Raw genomic sequence first — 19,419 nt, forward strand, 5'->3', positions numbered from 1 at the left:
TGTTTCTTTGCTACCCTTTGGACTGTAGCCTGCCAGGCTCCTCTGTCCATGGGATTCTCCAGGCAAAAATACTGGAGTGGGTTGCTATGCCCTTCTCCAGGGAATCTTCCTGACCCAGGAATTGAACCCAGAAACCAATTCTAAAAGTATTGTGACATTGAGGATGCTTGAAATAAGTTGATATGTGTCTGTGTCATCAATGCTTCATGAAACTCTGACTCATTTCATTAGTAGAAATATCTATCCGGAAAGTCAATAAAGAGTGCTGAGAGCATTTGTGAAATGCCATTGACTTTTGCAACTGCAAGAAATCCATCTCCCTAAACATGAATTGTGCTATGTATGTGTGTCTTCCAATAACCATCTTCTCATCAAATAATTTCAATGTCAGTAAATAGAAGGGAACATGAAAATCCCTTGTGTCTATTCTTCCTTTCAGAACAAAAACTCTGACCTTGCCACATCTATAGAAAGTTAATATACCTGGAAAAATTCAATACAGCTCTTTTGGCTAGAACTGTAGCTTTAGTTTACATTTTGGAAACTATTGTAAAGGTAATTTGATGTCTTTATTTTTAAAAAACACATTATATTAATAATTGCAGGAAACATGAATGAAGTAATCTTTTCAATCAAATTCTTGTGCTTTTATGGAATGACTATTGTGTCTTTAATGACTTGGAACCATTTTCTTCTTCCTGGAGAGGACATTATGCTTTTGTTAGGTAGTGATTTTTTCCCCCGCTCAGTTATTTCCTCCTCTCCTAAGTGCCAGAAATGTCCTGAAAAGAGAAAACAGGGCACACTGAAGCCATTTTCTCAGAATATATTATCTAGAGCATTTTTGTCCTTTTTTTTTTCTTATTATTATCTTTGCTTAGGACAATATTCTTTTATGTTTGTTATGCACTATTCCTTTCAGTATGTTTGGAAATTGGGGGCATTTTTTCCTTTATTTTACAAAAAGAGGATGTGAAGTTACAGAAAAGTATTTAGATTGTCTCCTAGTACCTCAAAGTACACACGGGCAAAAGCTTCAGAGGGTCATTGGTGCACTGTAAAAAAAAGACTTTGGACTTGACTCTTGGCATTTCCAGGGCTTCCCTGGTGGCTCAGCTGGTAAAGAATCTGCTTGCAATGCAGGAGACCTAGTTCAATTCCTGGGTCGGGAAGGTCCCCTAGAGAAGGGATAGGCTACCCACTCCAGTATTTTTGGGCTTCCCTGGTGGCTTGACAGGTAAAATATCCACCTGCAATGCGGGAGACCTGGGTTTAATCCCTGGGTTGGGAAGATCCCCTGGATAAGGGAATACCCATTCCAGTATTCTGGCCTGGAGATTTCCATGGACAGAGGAAATCTGTAATTTAATTACAGTTTCAGCTCCTCCAGAAATAGAGTCTTAAACCAATTAATCAGGAATCACCTGATCAGCACCAGTTAGGAAATCTGCCTGCTAAACTCCTGCCATCCCCTGAAGGAAGATAACCTTGAAGTAATCAACCTATTTTTTTCCCTATTATAACTTCCTTGTTCCTGTTCCCTTTTGCCTATAAAAGTATTTCATTTTGTAGTTCCTCAGAGTTCCTTTCTACATGCTAGATTGCATGCTGCCTGATTCATGAATCATTGAATAAGGCCAGTAAGATCTTTAAAATTTACTCAGTTGAATTTTGCTTTTTAGCAGTAGTGATAAAGTTTCACCTCCCACAGCTCCAAAATATTAAAAAAGAGTAGATATGTATCATATTGGACTATCAAATAGTTTCTGATCTTTTTCACTCACCATTTTCTCAGAAAGACTTCAAGCTGCTATACAAGTGATATACTACTCAGGCCATGTTAATAAAATGGCATAATTAGTGATGACATTTTAATATGAAAAGCCATTGAACTTTGTGTATATTATAAATTGATGTGTTTTCTTTGAGAATTTACCATTGGCAAGTAAAGAATCTGCCTGGCAGTGCAGGAGAGGAGGGTTTGATTCCTGTATCAGGAAGATCCCCTGGAGGAGGAAATTGCAATCCACTCCAGTATTCTTCCCTGGAGAATCCCATGGACAGAGAAATCCCATGGGCTACATTCCATAGGATTACAAAAAGTCAAATGTGACTAAATACACACATACATTATTTACAGGTTTTCTTTTTTAAAAATAAATTATTCCTAGTTAGAGAAATATATGTTTTTTTTTTCCTGAGTTCAGATTCATGTTTTATGAATCAGTAGCAAACAAGAAAAAGTCTCAAAAGACTGACCATTTGTAGAGAAATTTATGAAAACTTTAGTACTTATTAGCTATAAAAAGAGAAAAAAAGATAATAAACTGGTTACTTCTTTGTCAAGATCCAAGGAAAGAAGTGCTTTCCTTAGCCTTCTTGTAGGTAGATGAGAAACGAGGCAGAAAACACTAATATAGAACAGCTAGGAACAATCTAAAATATGAAGTTCTGATAGGAACTTGGATTGCTTCTAACTATGGGAAGGTTTGAAAAGCAACTTCTGACAAAAAGGAAGCAACAAAAAGAGAAGGTAGGGAGAACTATGAAAGCAGCAATATGAAAAATGGTGATACAGTCTTTGCAATTTAGCTTGGTCTTTGAGATGGGCCATATTGCATAGTTTAATTATGAAAGGTCATTCAAATAGAGTTAATTGCCTCTTTTAAGTTGGACAGCCAACAAGGTTTGTTCAAATGTTTTGTGTACTTTGGGCCTTAAAAGTAAAATGAAGCATTTAATCCTGCTTAGAACTGTCCTAATAGGTGAGAGTCATAAATATTTCAAAGTATTACAACACCAGACAGAATAAAAGTCTATCAACCTGACCAGATAAATATTGTCAAGGAATATTAAGTTAGAAATACCTTGTTGTTGTTGTTCTTTAGTTGCTAAGTTGTGTCTAACTCTTTTGCTACCCCATGGACTGTAGTAGCAGGCTACAGTCCTGCTCCTCTGTCCATGGGATTTTCCAGGCAAGAATGCTGAAGGGGGTTGCCATTTCCTTCTCCAAAATATACCTAGCATTACAGTAATTTGTGAAGGGAAGAAGAGAAATAAAATTTACAATTATGGGTTCAGATTTTTATACCAAGTATTAGATATACATAATATTATGTTATGTATGTGCTAAGTCACTTTAGTTGTGTCTGACTGTTTGAGACCCTGTGGACTGTAGCCTGCCAGGCTCCTCTGTCCATGGGATTTTCCAGGCAAGAATACTGGAGTGAGCTGCCATTTCCTCCTCCAGGGGATCTACTCGACCAGGGACTGAACCCACGTCTCTTATGTCTCCTGCATTGACCGATGGGTTCTTTGCCATTAGTGCCACCTGGGAAGCCCAGTATTATGCTAGTATTACTTAAAGAAATTCTCTGTTCAATTTAAGTTAAATTGTTAGAACTATTATGTTGATTACCATTGTTTCAGTGACATGACTCTTGACTGGAGGGTAGAATACATGCTCAGACCTGTCACTGGTTAGCATCACAGCAATTTATGTATTTGCCTATATTAGGGACAATTAGGATGCCTAATGTACATTAAACGAATTAAATGTATTCATAAAAATCCTGAGTGATAGCAATATGGAAATTTCCAAACTCAGTTTTAGGAAAATGTGGGCTGAATACAGGCTACTTTCCATTATTTGTGATAATGAGAATTTGGTACAATATAAAAATAAAATTCATGTTTTAGTCTCTGATTTCGGCCTCTTTACTAATAAATTTTTACTACAAGCAGGTGACAGATGTGGTTGACTTGTCTCCTTCCTCTTTCAAGTCTCTAATGAGCAATTAAATAACCTGAAGCAGAACAATCAAAAGGCCTGGAAAATTCACATGCCAGTTAATCCGTTTCTAAAAAATGAGGGTTAATGGTACTTAGCTCTGTAGTTAGTCAAGAATTCCCCAAGCATCTTTCTCAGAATGACTTTGAAAAAGGGGACACCCAATAATAGCATAATTTTCAGTAATGGTACCATTTACCTGGCCTATAATTTACCAGTATCTTTTCAAGTATTTTCCTGCTCAAGCATTACAATTCTAAGGGTCCACCAATATAGATTCTTTGGGTAGTACTCCTCTTTAGATTCTTTTTCCTTCCTCTTCCCTTCCTCCTTCCGTCGTTTCCTTCTTTACATTTTTTCTTCTCTCTTTTCCTCTACATAGTCATTGAGTGCTTGGTATGTAGCATACACTGCTGGGTATGGACATGTAAAGATGAATAAATATAAACATTTTGATCTAATTCTGGGTACTATCTTCACAGTCAGTCAGAAACGTATAGCTGTAAAGTAATGCATCTAGTTAAGACAGAGATGCCTGTGTATTTGGGGAACATATAAGAAGGGCAGGTTAGGATTAGGGCTGGAAGATCATTCCAGGTGAAGAAGACAGCCGAAGCAAGAATAAATGCTTGAGATAGCAGAGTCTGTAAGGGAAACAAGAAGCAGCCCAATGTTTCTGGACTATGAAGTACAAAGTAAGGTTGGTGAGTGGTCATTGGAAAAGACTCTGATGCTGGGAGGGATTGGGGGCAGGAGGAAAAGGGGACGACAGAGGATGAGATGGATAGATGGCGTCACCGACTCGATGGATGTGAATTTGGGTGAACTCCGGGAATTGGTGATGGACAGGGAGGCCTGGTGTGCTGCGATTCATGGGGTCGCAAAGACTCCGACACGACTGAGCGACTGAACTGAACTGAACTGAACTGAAGATGAGAAATTGAGATGAGAGTCTTATAATACATCCTAATGAAATTAGGGTTTTTCTTGAAGACTTCAGGGATTCCCTGAAGGTTTTAAAGCAAGGTAAGAATATGATCACCTTTGCATTTCAGAGCAGCACTAGCAGTATTGGAAACTGCAACCAAAACAAGAATGGTAGTTGGATTGAGCTTATGAAGCTGATGTAGCAGGGCAGGTTCTGACAGACTGTGATATTGGGCCATGGAGTTAAAGGACTGGTATGCTGTAATGCATATTTAGGAGGCCAAATGAAAGATACTTGGTGACAGATTAAGCATGAGGATGAGAAAGGGAAAAAGAATAATAGTCATATTTCTGTGCACACTCTGATGTCACCAAGTGAGTTAAAATAAGAGGAGTTTAAGGATAATATGAACTTAAGTGCTGCTTATAAGTTGCATTTAGGATAAACTATTGAAATATTTGGGCTTCCCTGGTGGCACAGAGGTTAAAGCGTCTGCCTGCAATGCAGGAGACCTGGGTTCGATCCCTGGGTCGGGAAGATCCCCTGGAGAAGGAAATGGCAATCCACTCCAGTATTCTTGCCTGGAGAATCCCATGGACAGAGGAGCTTGGTGGGCTACAGTCCACGGGTTGCAAAGAGTTGGACATGACTGAGCGACTTCACTTTCAGTGAAATATTTAACAGAGAAGAAACTTTATACATCTGTACTTTTAGGGAGATATTTGTGCAGAAAATATACGTTTGGGAATAGGGGATGTTTCCATTTCAGGTGAAATTATATAAGTGGATGAAATTTCCCAGGGACTGAAAAAGGATGGCAGAGTTCAGAAATCTCCTAAACACCAGCACTTTAAGGGTAGACAGAAGAAAAGTTACACAAGGAAAAGAGAAAGAAGGCACAGAGGAGGCAGAAAAGTACACTTAGGCACTAGTTACTTTTTAAAAAAAACTTTTTATTTTATATTGGAGCATAGTTGATAAACAATGTTGTGATTGTTTCAAGAGGACAGCAAAGAGATTCAGTTATACGTATACATATATCTATTCTATACATATATCTATTTTTCTCAAATTCTTTCCCCATGTAGATGGTTACATAGTATTGAGCAGAGTTTCCTGTGCTATATAGTAGGTCCTTATGGGTAGGCAGTAGTTTGAAGAGATCTGGACATAAAGAAAATGCAGAACATAATGCTTACTGCAATCAGGTATTGCAGGAAGTCCTATTGGTCATTTTATAGGGGATGCTTGGTTGGGACCAAGGACCGTGAGCAAGTTGGATTTTGCTTTAATGACCCAAAGAAGTTCTAGAAGAAGAAGTAAAGACAAGACCAGGCCATACCAAACCCAAACAAAGTATTTTATTTCCGTGTGGAGTATTGGTTCCATCCTGCAGTGTAGGATTCTAATTTAGGAGCTTGTCCATATTTAGAAGAGCCTTGAATACTCATTTCCTCAGAATAGGCTGCTCCAAGGCAGGGTTTTTAATTTTTTTGTTTGTTTGTTTTCTTTTGAGTCTTATACCCAGTTTCATCCTTCTGTGTTTTATCATTTGGGTAATGAAGAAATGTGCATCCGAGGAAAATCAAGTGAAGGAGAGAAAAATTTTGAGTTCTCCCTCAGGCCCAGGCTTCCTGTGTCTCCCTCCAAGTCTTCTAGATGACTAGAAGTCTTCTAGTCTAGTCTTCTAGACTTTGTAAACTAGAGGCAGTTACAGATACTCTGAACATTGTTTGAAAGAGAATTCAAACTAAATCCGATGTCTGAGAGAAAGAGGGCAAGATCCACCATGGCTCATCATGATGTAAATTCTGTGCTCTAATAAATCTGCTAGACTTAGGTGCACTGAGCCAGGAGTATCCCCCATCGAATGATATCTTTCCAGTAAGAAAACCTGTGATGTATATTCATTGAAATTTGTAATTATTGGACTGTAACAGAATTTTTTAAAAATAAATTTTACACCAATTTTAACATTGTAGAGTTATTGTGAAGATAATATAAAAGTTTGGTAACTAAAATCCATGCTTGATTCACTTTTATTCTGTTTTCCCTTACTGTTCCTTTCCTGCTTCAGGATCCCACCCATGATACCATGTTACACTTCGTGATCAAGAATCCTTAACCCCTCTTGACTATGACAATTATTCAGAATTTCCTCTGTTCTGCTCATCTTGAAAGTTCAAGGAGTTAAGGTCTTTTGTAGAATGTCCCACAGTTGAGATTTGTCTGATGCTTTTCTTCCAGTTAGACAGGGGTAATAAATTTTTGTGAAAAAATCACAGATATAAAGTGCCATTCTCATATATAACATAAATAAAACTTAACATTGTTGATGTTTAGTTCAGATGCTCAGTTTTGTCAGACTCTTTGCGACCCCATGGACTGCATCATGCCAGGCTTCCCTGTCATTCACCAACTCCTGGAGCTTTCTCAAACTCATGTCCATTGAGTCAGTGATGCCATCCAACTATCTGATACTCTACTATCCCCTTCTCTTCCTCCCTTCAATCCTTCCCAGAATCAGGGTCTTTTCCAATGAGTCAGTTCCTTGCGTCAGGTAGCCAAAGTATTGAAGTTTCAGCTTTAGCATCAGTCTGTCCATTGACTATTCAGGACTGATTTCCTTTAGGACTGACTGGTTGGATCTCCTTGCAGTCCAAAGGACTCTGAAGAGTCTTCTCCAATATCACAGTTCAAAAGCATCAATTCTTCAGTGCTCAGTTTTCTTTATAGTCCAACTCTCACATCCATACGTCACTACTGGAAAAATCATAGCTTTGACTAGATGGACATTTGTTGGCAAAGTAACATCTCTGCTTTTTAGTATGCTGTCTAGGTTGGTCAAAGCTTTACTTCCAAGGAGCAAGCGTCTTTTAATTTCATGGCTGCAGTCACCATCTGCAGTGATTTTGGAGTCCCAAAAAGTAAAGTCTGTCACTGTTTCCATTGTTTCTCCATCTATTTGCCATGAAGTGATGGTACCAGATGCCATGATCTTAGTTTTCTGAATGTTGAGTTTTAAGCCGACTTTTTCACTCTTCTCTTTCACGTTCATCAAGAGATTCTTTAGTTCTTCTTCAGTTCAGTTCAGTTCAGTTCAGTTGGTCAGTCATGTCCGATTCTTTGCAACCCCATGAATTGCAGCACATCAGGCCTCCCTGTCCATCACCAACTCCCGGAGTTCACTCAAACTCACATCTATCAAGTCGGTGATGCCATCCAGCCATCTCATCCTCTGTCGTCCCCTTCTCCTCCTGCCCACAATCCCTCCCAGCATCAGAGTCTTTTCCAATGAGTCAACTCTTCGCATGAGGTGGCCAAAGTACTGGAGTTTCAGCATTAGCATCAGTCCTTCCAAAGAACACCCAGGGCTGATCTCCTTTAGAATGGACTGATTGGATCTCCTTGCAGTCCAAGGGACTCTCACTTTGTGCCATAAGGGTGGTGTCATCTGCGTATCTGATGTTATTGATATTTCTCTTGGCAATCTTGATTCCAGCTTGTGCTTCATTCAGCCCTGCATTTCACATGATGTACTCTGCATATAAGTTAAATAAGTAGGGTGACAATATACAGCTTGATGTACTCCTTTCCCTATTTGGAACCAGTCTGTTGTTCTATGTCCAGTTCTAAGTGCTGCTTCTTGACCTGCATACAGATTTCTCAGAAGACAGGTAAAGTGAAAGTGAAAGTCTTTCAGTCATGTCTGACTGTTTGCAACCCCATGGACTCTACAGTCCATGGAATTCTCAAGGCCAGAACACTGGAGTGGGTAGCCTTACCCTTCTCAACCCAGGGATTGAACCCAGGTCTCCCTCGTTGCAGGCGGATTCTTTACCAGCTGAGCCACCAAGGAAGTCTGGAGGCAGGTAAGGTGGTCTGGTATTCCCATCACTTGAAGAATTTTCCACAGTTTGTTGTGATACGTACAGTCAAAGGCTTTGGCATAGTTAATAAAGCAGAAATAGATGTTTTTCTGGAACTCTCTTGCTTTTTCAATGATCCAATGGATGTTGGAAATTTGCTGGTTCCTCTGCCTTTTCTTAACATTGTTGATGTTAACCTTGACAAACACAACTTGCAATAATGTTTGTCAGGTTTTTCTACTGTAAAGTCACTCCCTTTCTCTCTTTTCATACTACACTCTTTGGAAAAAAGGTCACTGTGTGCAGCCCATACTTAAAATATAGGGAGTTATTCTTCATCTCCTTCAGGTGGAATATCTATATATCTATTATTTGGAATTCTTCTGTACAGAATTTCTTTCTTTTTTCTTTTTCTGTCTCTTATGTCATTAATTTACATCAGTTTGAATTCATGAACATTTTTTTATATTTTGGGGTATAATCCAATACTTTAATTTTTTTCTCAAATTGTTCCAGCTTTGGCCATTAGGAGCTCTTTCAGCATCCATTTGATACACTCCCATCATTGTGTTTCTTTGAGAGCTTCCTTACTTTTTGACACTTCAAGATGCTCTAAGCTCATCATGTAAGATTTAGGCAGGAAATATACAACCAACATTTCTGTAAGGAACCTTGGGTCCTATTATTGGAGAATGGTATTATAAACCAAGATTTGGGTGCTAAGTTTGTTCCTTGTTGTTGGACTCTCATTGCTTTTAGCCTCTCTCAGCTAACAGAAAAAGAAATCTATTTCTATATGTAACCTTTATTTATATTAAGCTGAACATTAGTTTAGAGTGATGTCTCCTATTCTAATTCATTACCATATCGGACATTTCAGCTTCCCTCCTTTGCTTATTTGTAACCTCCCACTCCATCATCCACCCAGCATCCATTTATTGTTCAGTCTCAGTATAATATTACAGCAGTCATTTTGGAATTGTTAAGCTGTATCTCCACAGGAAATAACTTTATCAACTGGAGTACAATGTCAACCACAGTTCCTTTTGCCTTTCTTCTTTCTGAAGCTACTTAGATCAGCACTTTATTTTTCCGCCCACCTCAGCGAAGCTGTCTCCATCTTGATCTCCTAAATGAATTTTTAAAAAATTGAATAAAATTCACTCTTTGTGTTGTAAAGTTCTTTGGGTTTTGACAGATGCTCAGTGTCTTATATTATACATTATAGTATCATACCACTCAAAAAATGATTTTACCACTCTAAAAAATCCTCTATGCTTTACCTGTTCAACCCCCTCCTCCCACCACCATCAAACACCTGGCAAATGCTGTTCAGTTTACTGTCTCTATAGTTTTGCTTTTCCAGAATGTTCTAAAATTTGGATGATACCGAACAGCTGACCCTTGGATAACATTGGTTTGAACTGCATACGTCTACTCATACACCTATTTCATTCTTCAGTAAATGTACAGTCTAGGCTTTGTATCTGCAAATCAAACCAATCTGTAGTTGGTTGAATCTGAAGATGTGAAACCTGAAGATATGAAACATTTTTTTCATGGATCATGCTAATGGTATTTCATTTAATTTCTCATCACCAAAACCAAGGTCATGTAGATTTTTATGTGATGTTTTATTCAAGAAAATTGATAGCTTTGGACTTTACATTTAGGTGCATGATCCATTCAGAGCTCATTTTTATGAAAGGTCAGTGTCTGGGTTCATTTTTTGGCTTGTGAATGATCAGTTGTTTTAGCACCATCTTTTATTATTTTTCCCTTGAATTCTTCACTTCTTTGTAAAAAAAATATCACTTGACTATGTTTGTGTGCGTCTATTTCAGAGCTCTGTGTTCTGCTCCATTGAACCGTGCCTATTCTTTGGCCAATATCATACTATCTTAATTGCAGCAAACTTAAGTAAGCCTTAAAATTTGATAGTGTGAGTTTTGTTTCTAGGTTTGTTCTTCCTCTTCAGTATTGTGTTGGCTCTTCTAGGGCTTTTGCTTTTCCATATAAAGTTTAAAATCAGTTTGTTGATTTCTACAAAATAGCTTGCTGGGATTTTATATTTTAAATATACAGACAAAGTTAGATTGGACTGCCATCTTTTAAGATTGGGTCTTCAAATCTATAAACATTAAATGTTTTTCCATTTATTTAGATCCTCTTAGATTTCTTTCATTAAAGTTATGTACTGTTATAGAAATAGTTCTTACAATATTTTGTTAAACTTATACCTAACTTTAATTTTCTTGGTGCTATTGTAAACGCTATTGTTATTTTAAATTATAATTTTCATTGCTGGTTGTGGTAAGTATAATGATGGCTTTCCAAAGATACCCATGTTCTGATGTTCACTTCAGACTTATGAGTATTTAACCTTACATTACACAGTTGACTTTGAAGATATGCTAAATCTAAGAATCTTGAGATTTGGAAATTATCCTGGATTAGTTGACAGGCCCAATGTAGTCATTAAGATACTTTGATTCAAATGCTATTTAGATGTTGTTTAATCTCCATGTATTTTGTGATTTTCCAGTATATAAGTGTTATTGATAGCTACTGTTTATATTATATAGTTTAATTCCTTTTGGTCTGAGATCAGCGGTTGTATGATTTCTTTTTTTTTATGGCCCAGAATGTGGCTTAACTTGGTGAATGTTTCATGTGAGCTTGAGAAGAATGTATATTCTTCTGTTAATGAATGAAGTAGACTATGGATGTCCATTATATTCAGTTGAAATTGGTGTTGTTTTTGAGTTCAACTGTGCCCTTTTTCTGTGCCACTGGAGTGGCGGCTGCATGCTGCTGGAGCAACTATGTGATACCCAACGTCCAAGGGCAAAGGAGAAGCCCAGCAAGATGGTAGGGGGTGTGTGATATCATGTTTAGAATCAAACCCCATACCTGCCAGAGATGCTCAGAGGGCTCAAACATAGCTTGTGCACACCAGGACCCAGAGACGCCACAGAGACTGAGACAGCACTGTGTTTGGGTGTCTCCTGAGAGGTACGGGTCAGACTTGCCTGTTAGTGTCCAGGAGTCTCTGGTGGAGGTGTGGGTCGGCGGTGGCCTGCTGCAGGGTTGGGGGTATTGAATAGCAGTGCCTGCATGGGACATTTTGAAGGTGATCATCATTATCTTCATTACCTCCAGCATAGTGTGGCCTCAGGTCAAATAACAGGGAGGGAATATAGCCCCACCCTTAAACAGAAAATTGGATTAAAGATTTACTGAGGATGGCCCTGACACAACTGAGCAACTGAACTGAACTGAAATGAGGATGGCCCCGCCCATCAGAACAAGACCCAGTTTCCCCCTAATGTGGTCCATTGGAGAAGGAAATGGCAAACCACTTCAGTAGTCTTGCCTTGAGAACCCCATGAACAGTATGAAAAGGCAAAATGATAGGATACTGAAAGAGAAACTCCCCAGGTCAATAGGTGCCCAGTATGCTACTGGAGATCAGTGGAGAAATAACTCCAGAAAGAATGAAGGGATGGAGCCAAAGCATAAACAATACCCAGCTGTGGATGTGACTGGTGATAGAAGCAAGGTCCGATGCTGTAAAGAGCAATATTGCATAGGAACCTGGAATGTCAGGTCCATGAATCAAGGCAAATTGGAAGTGGTCAAACAAGAGATGGCAAGAGTGAATGTTGACATTCTAGGAATCAGCGAACTCAAATGGACTGGAATGGGTGAATTTAATTCAGAATACCATTATATCTACTACTGCGGGCAGGAATCCCTCAGAAGAAATGGAGTAGCCATCATGGTCAACAAAAGAGTCCGAAATGCAGTACTTGGATGCAATCTCAAAAACGACAGAATGATCTCTGTTCGTTTCCAAGGCAAACCATTCAATATCACAGTAATTCAAGTCTGTGCCCCAACCAGTAATGCTGAAGAAGCTGAAGTTGAATGGTTCTATGAAGACCTACAAGACCTTTTAGAACTAACACCCAAAAAAGATGTCCTTTTCATTATAGGGGACTGGAATGCAAAAGTAGGAAGTCAAGAAACACCTGGAGTAACAGACAAATTTCCCTTGGAATACGGAATGAAGCAGGGCAAAGACTAATAGAGTTTTGCCAAGAAAATGCACTGGTCATAACACCCTCTTCCAACAACACAGGAGAAGACTCTATACATGGACATCACCAGATGGTCAACACCGAAATGAGATTGATTATATTCTTTACAGCCAAAGATGGAGAAGCTCTATACAGTCAGCAAAAACAAGACCAGGAGCTGACTGTGGCTCAGACCATGAACTCCTTATTGCCAAATTTAGACTGAAATTGAAGAAAGTAGGGGAAACCACTAGACCATTCAGGTATGACCTGAATCAAATCCCTTATGATTATACAGTGGAAGTGAGAAATAGATTTAAGGGCCTACACCATCACCCTAATACCAAAACCTGACAAAGATCCCACAAAAAAAGAAAACTACAGGCCAATATCACTGATGAACATAGATGCAAAAATCCTTAACAAAATTCTAGCAATCAGAATCCAACAACACATTAAAAAGATCATACACCATGACCAAGTGGGCTTTATCCCAGGGATGCAAGGATTCTTCAATATCCACATATCAATCAGTGTAATACACCACATTAACAAATTGAAAAGTAAAAACCATATGATTATCTCAATAGATGCAGAGAAAGCCTTTGACAAAATTTAACATCCATTTATGATAAAAACTCTCCAGAAAGCAGGAATAGAAGGAACATACCTCAACATAATAAAAGCTATATATGACAAACCCACAGCAAACATTATCCTCAGTGGTGAAAAATTGAAAGCATTTCCTCTAAAGACAGGAACAAGACAAGGGTGCCCACTTTCACCATTACTATTCAACATAGTTTTGGAAGTTTTGGCCACAGCAATCAGAGAAGAAAAAGAAATAAAAGGAATCCAAACTGGAAAAGAAGTAAAACTCTCACTGTTTGCAGATGACATGATCCTCTACATAGAAAACCCTAAAGACTCCACCAGAAAATTACTAGAACTAATCAATGACTATAGTAAAGTTGCAGGATATAAAATCAACACACAGAAATCCCTTGCATTCCTATACACTAATAATGAGAAAACAGAAAGAGAAATTAAGGAAACAATTCCATTCACCATTGCAACGGAAAGAATAAAATACTTAGGAATATATCTACCTAAAGAAACTAAAGACCTATACATATAAAACTATAAAACACTAGTGAAAGAAATCAAAGAGGCCACTAATAGATGGAGAAATATACCATGTTCATGGATTGGAAGAATCAATATAGTGAAAATGAGTATACTACCCAAAGCAATTTATAGATTCAATGCAATCCCTATCAAGCTACCAACAGTATTCTTCACAGAGCTAGAACAAATAATTTCACAACTTGCATGGAAATACAAAAAACCTCGAATAGCCAAAGTGATCTTGAGAAAGAAGAATGGAACTGGAGGAATCAACCTACCTGACTTCAGGCTCTACTACAAAGCCACAGTTATCAAGACAGTATGGTACTGGCACAAAGACAGAAATATAGATCAATGGAACAAAATAGAAAGCCCAGAGATAAATCCATGCACATATGGACACCTTATCTTTGACAAAGGAGGCAAGAATATACAATGGATTAAAGACAATCTCTTTAACAAGTGGTGCTGGGAAATCTGGTCAACCACTTGTAAAAGAATGAAACTAGAACACTTTCTAACACCATACACAAAAATAAACTCAAAATGGATTAAAGATCTCAATGTAAGACCAGAAACTATAAAACTCCTAGAGGAGAACATAGGCAAAACACTCTCTGACATACATCACAGCAGGATCCTCTATGACCCACCTCCCAGAATATTGGAAATAAAAGCAAAAATAAACAAATGGGACCTAATTAACCTTAAAAGCTTCTGCACAACAAAGGAAACTATTAGCAAGGTGAAAAGACAGCCTTCAGAATGGGAGAAAATAATAGCAAATGAAGCAACTGACAAACAACTAATCTCAAAAATATACAAGCAACTCCTACAGCTCAACTCCAGAAAAATAAATGACCCAATCAAAAAATGGGCCAAAGAACTAAATAGACATTTCTCCAAAGAAGACATACAGATGGCTAACAAACACATGAAAAGATGCTCAACATCACTCATTATCAGAGAAGTGCAAATCAAAACCACTATGAGGTACCATTTCACACCAGTCAGAATGGCTGCAATCCAAAAGTCTACAAATAATAAATGCTGGAGAGGGTGTGGAGAAAAGGGAACCCTCTTACACTGTTGGTGGGAATGCAAACTAGTACAGCCACTATGGAAAACAGTGTGGAGATTCCTTAAAAAACTGGAACTAGAACTTCCTCATGACCCAGCAATCCCATTGCTGGGCATACACACTGAGGAAACCAGAAGGGAAAGAGACACATGTACCCCAATGTTCATCGCAGCACTGTTTATAATAGCCAGGACATGGAAGCAACCTAGATGTCCATCAGCAGATGAATGGATAAGAAAGCAGTGGTACATATACACAATGGAGTATTACTCAGCCATTAAAAAGAATACATTTGAATCAGTTCTAATGAGGTGGATGAAACTGGAGCCTATTATACAGAGTGAAGTAAGCCAGAAAGAAAAACACCAATACAGTATACTAACGCATATATATGGAATTTAGAAAGATGATAACAATAACCCTGTGTACGAGACAGCAAAAGAGACACTGATGTATAGAACAGTCTTATGGACTCTGTGGGAGAGGGAGAGGGTGGGAAGATTTGGGAGAATGGCATTGAAACATGTATAATATCATGTATGAAACGAGTTGCCAGTCTAGGTTCGATGCACGATACTGGATGCTTGGGCTAGTGCACTGGGACAACCCAGAGGGATAGTATGGGGAGGGAGGAGGGAGGAGGGTTCAGGATGGGGAACACATGTATACCTGTGGTAGATTCATTTTGATATTTGGCAAAACTAATACAATTATGTAAAGTTTAAAAATAAAATAAAATTAAAAAAATTAAAAATAAAAAGCAAAAAAAAAAAAAAAAAAAGATTTAAGGGCCTAGGTCTGATAGATAGAGTGCCTGATCAACTATGGAATGAGGTTCGTGACATTGTACAGGAGACAGGGATCAAGACCATTCCCATAGAAAAGAAATGCAAAAAAGCAAAATGGCTGTCTGGGGAGGCCTTATAAATAGCTGTGAAAAGAAGAGAAGTGAAAAGCAAAGGAGAAAAGGAAAGATATAAACATCTGAATGCAGAGTTCCAAAGAATAGGAAGAAGAGATAAGAAAGCCTTCTTCAGCGATCAATGCAAAGAAATAGAGGAAAACAACAGAATAGGAAAGACTAGGGGTCTCTTCAAGAAAATCAGAGATACCAAAGGAACATTTCATGCAAAGATGAGCTCCATAAAGGACAGAAATGGTATGGATCTAACAGAAGCAGAAGATATTAAGAAGAGATGGCAAGAATACACAGAAGAACTGTACAAAAAAGATCTTCACGACCCAGATAATCACGATGGTGTGATCACTGACCTAGAGCCAGACATCCTGGAATGTGAAGTCAAGTGGGCCTTAGAAAGCATCACTACAAACAAAGCTAGTGGAGGTGATGGAATTCCAGTTGAGCTATTCCAAATCCTCAAAGATGATGTTGTGAAAGTGCTGCACTCAATATGCCAACAAATTTGGAAAACTCAGCAGTGGCCACAGGACTGGAAAAGGTCAGTTTTCATTCCAATCCCAAAGAAAGGCAATGCCAAAGAATGCTTAAACTACTGCACAATTGCACTCATCTCACACGCTAGTAAAGTAATGCTCAAAATTCTCCAAGCCAGGCTTCAGCAATACGTGAACCGTGAACTTCCTGATGTTCAAGCTGGTTTTAGAAAAGGCAGAGGAACCAGAGATCAAATTGCCATCATTCGCTGAATCATGGAAAAGGCAAGAGAGTTCCAGAAAAACATCTACTTCTGCTTTATTGACTATGCCAAAGCCTTTGACTGTGTGGATCACAATAAACTGTGGAAAATTATTCAAGAGATGGGAATACCAGACCACCTGATCTGCCTCTTGAGAAATTTGTATGCAGGTCAGGAAGCGACAGTTAGAACTGGACATGGAACAACAGACTGGTTCCAAATAGGAAAAGGAGTATGTCAAGGCTGTATATTGTCACCCTGTTTATTTAACTTATATGCAGAGTACATCATGAGAAACGCTGGAAGAAACACAAGCTGGAATCAAGATTGCCAGGAGAAATATCAATAACCTCAGATATGCAGATGACACCACCCTTATGGCAGAAAGTGAAGAGGAACTCAAAAGCCTCTTGATGAAAGTGAAAGAGGAGAGTGAAAAACTGGGCTTAAAGCTCAACATTCAGAAAATAAAGTTCATGGCATCCGGTCCCACCACTTCATGGGAAATAGATGGGGAAACAGTGGAAACAGTGTCAGACTTTATTTTTCTGGGCTCCAAAATCACTTCAGATGGTGACTGCAGCCATGAAATTAAAAGACGCTTACTCCTTGGAAGGAAAGTTATGACCAACCTAGATAGCATATTCAAAAGCAGAGACATTACTTTACCAACAAAGGTTCATCTAGTCAAGGCTATGGTTTTTCCTGTGGTCATGTATGGATGTGAGAGTTGGACTGTGAAGAAGGCTGAGTGCTGAAGAGTTGATGTTTTTGAACTGTGGTGTTGGAGAAGACTCTTGAGAGTCCCTTGGACTGCAAGGAGATCCAACCAGTCCATTCTGAAGGAGATCAGCCCTGGAATTTCTTTGGAAGGAATGATGCTAAAGCTGAAACTCCAGTACAGTGGCCACCTCATGAGAAGAGTTGACTCATTGGAAAAGACTCTGATGCTGGGAGGAATTGCGGGCAGGAGGAGAAGGGGACGACAGAGGATGAGATGGCTGGCTGGCATCACTGACTCGATGGATGTGAGGTGAGTGAACTCCGGGAGTTGGTGATGGACAGGGAGGCCTGGCGTGCTGCGATTCATGGGGTCGCAAAGAGTCAGACACGACTGAGCGACTGATCTGATCTGATGTGATCTGATCAGGAAGCTTCCTTAAGCCTCTCCATCAGAGGGCAGATAGAATGAAAACCACAATCACAGAAAACTAACCAATCTAATCATATGGACCACAGCCTTGTCTAACTCAATGAAACTATGATCCATTACTTGTAGGGCCACCCAAGACAGATGGGTCATGGTGGAGAGTTCTAACAAAACGTGATCCACTGGAGAAGGGAATGGCAAACCACTTCAGTATTCTTTCCTTGAGAATCCCATGAACAGCATGAAAAGGCAAAAAGATAGGACACTGAAAGATGAACTCTCTAGGTCAGTAGGTGCCCAATATGTTACTGGAGATCAGTGGACAACTAACTTCAGAAAGAATGAAGAGATGGAACCAAAGCAAAAACAACACTCAGTTGTGGATCTGACTGGTGATGGAAGCAAAGTCTGATGCTGTAAAGAGCAATATTGGATAGGAAACTGGAATGTCAGGTCCATGAATCAAGGCAAATTAGAAGTGGTCAAACAGAAGATGGCAAGAGTGAATGTCGACATTCTAGGAATCAGTGAACTCAAATGGACTGGAATGGGTGAATTTAACTCAGATGACCATTATATCTACTACTGTGGGCAGGAATCCTTCAGAAGAAATGCAGTGGCCATCATGGTCAACATAAGAGTCTGAAATGCAGTACTTGGATGCAATCTCAAAAACGACAGAATGATCTCTGTTCGTTTCCAAGGCAAACCATTCAATATCACAGTAATCCAAGTCTATGCCCCAACCAGTAATGCTGAAGAAGCTGAAGTTGAATGGTTCTATGAAGACCTACAAGACCTTTTAGAACTAACAACCAAAAAAGATGTCCTTTTCATTATAGGGGACTGGAATGCAAAAGTAGGAAGTCAAGAAACACCTGGAGTAACAGACAAATTTGGCCTTGGAGTACAGAATGAAGCAGGGCAAAGGCTAATAGAGTTTTGCCAAAAGAATGCACTGGTCATAGCAAACACCCACTTCCAACAATACAAGAGAAGACTCTACATATGGACATCATCAGATGGTCAACACCAAAATGAGATTGATTATATTCTTTACAGCCAAAGATGGAGAAGCTCTATACAGTCAGCAAAAACAAGATCAGGAGCTGACTGTGGCTCAGATCATAAACTCCTTATTGCCAAATTAAGACTGAAATTGAAGAAAGTAGGGAAAGCCACTAGACCATTCAGGTATGACCTAAATCAAATTCCTTATTATTATATAGTGGAAATGACAAATAGATTCAAGGGATTAGATCTGATAGAGTGCCTAAAGAACTATGGATGGAGTTTTGAGACATTGTATAGGAGGCAGTGATCAAGACTATCCCCAAGAAAAAGAAATGCAAAAAGGCAAAATGGTTGTCTGAGGAGGCCTTACAAACAGCTATGAAAAAAAGAGAAGTGAAAGGCAAAGGAAAAAAGGAACGATAACCCATTTGAATACAGAATTCCAAAGAATAACAAGGAGAGATAAGAAAGCATTCCTTAGCAATCAGTGCAAAGAAATGGAGGAAAACAACAGAATGGGAAAGACTACAGATCTCTTCAAGAAAATTAGAGATACCAAGGGAACATTTCATGCACAGATGGGCTCGATAAAGGACAGAAATGGTAGGGACCTAACAGAAGCAGAAGATATTAAGAAGAGGTGGCAAGAATACACAGAAGAACTACAAAAAAGATCTTCATAACCCAGATAATCACGATGGTGTGATCACTCACCTAGA

The sequence above is a fragment of the Bos indicus genome, chromosome 1 (assembly GCF_029378745.1).
Source record: "Bos indicus isolate NIAB-ARS_2022 breed Sahiwal x Tharparkar chromosome 1, NIAB-ARS_B.indTharparkar_mat_pri_1.0, whole genome shotgun sequence".
NCBI classification, from domain to species: Eukaryota; Metazoa; Chordata; class Mammalia; order Artiodactyla; family Bovidae; genus Bos; species Bos indicus.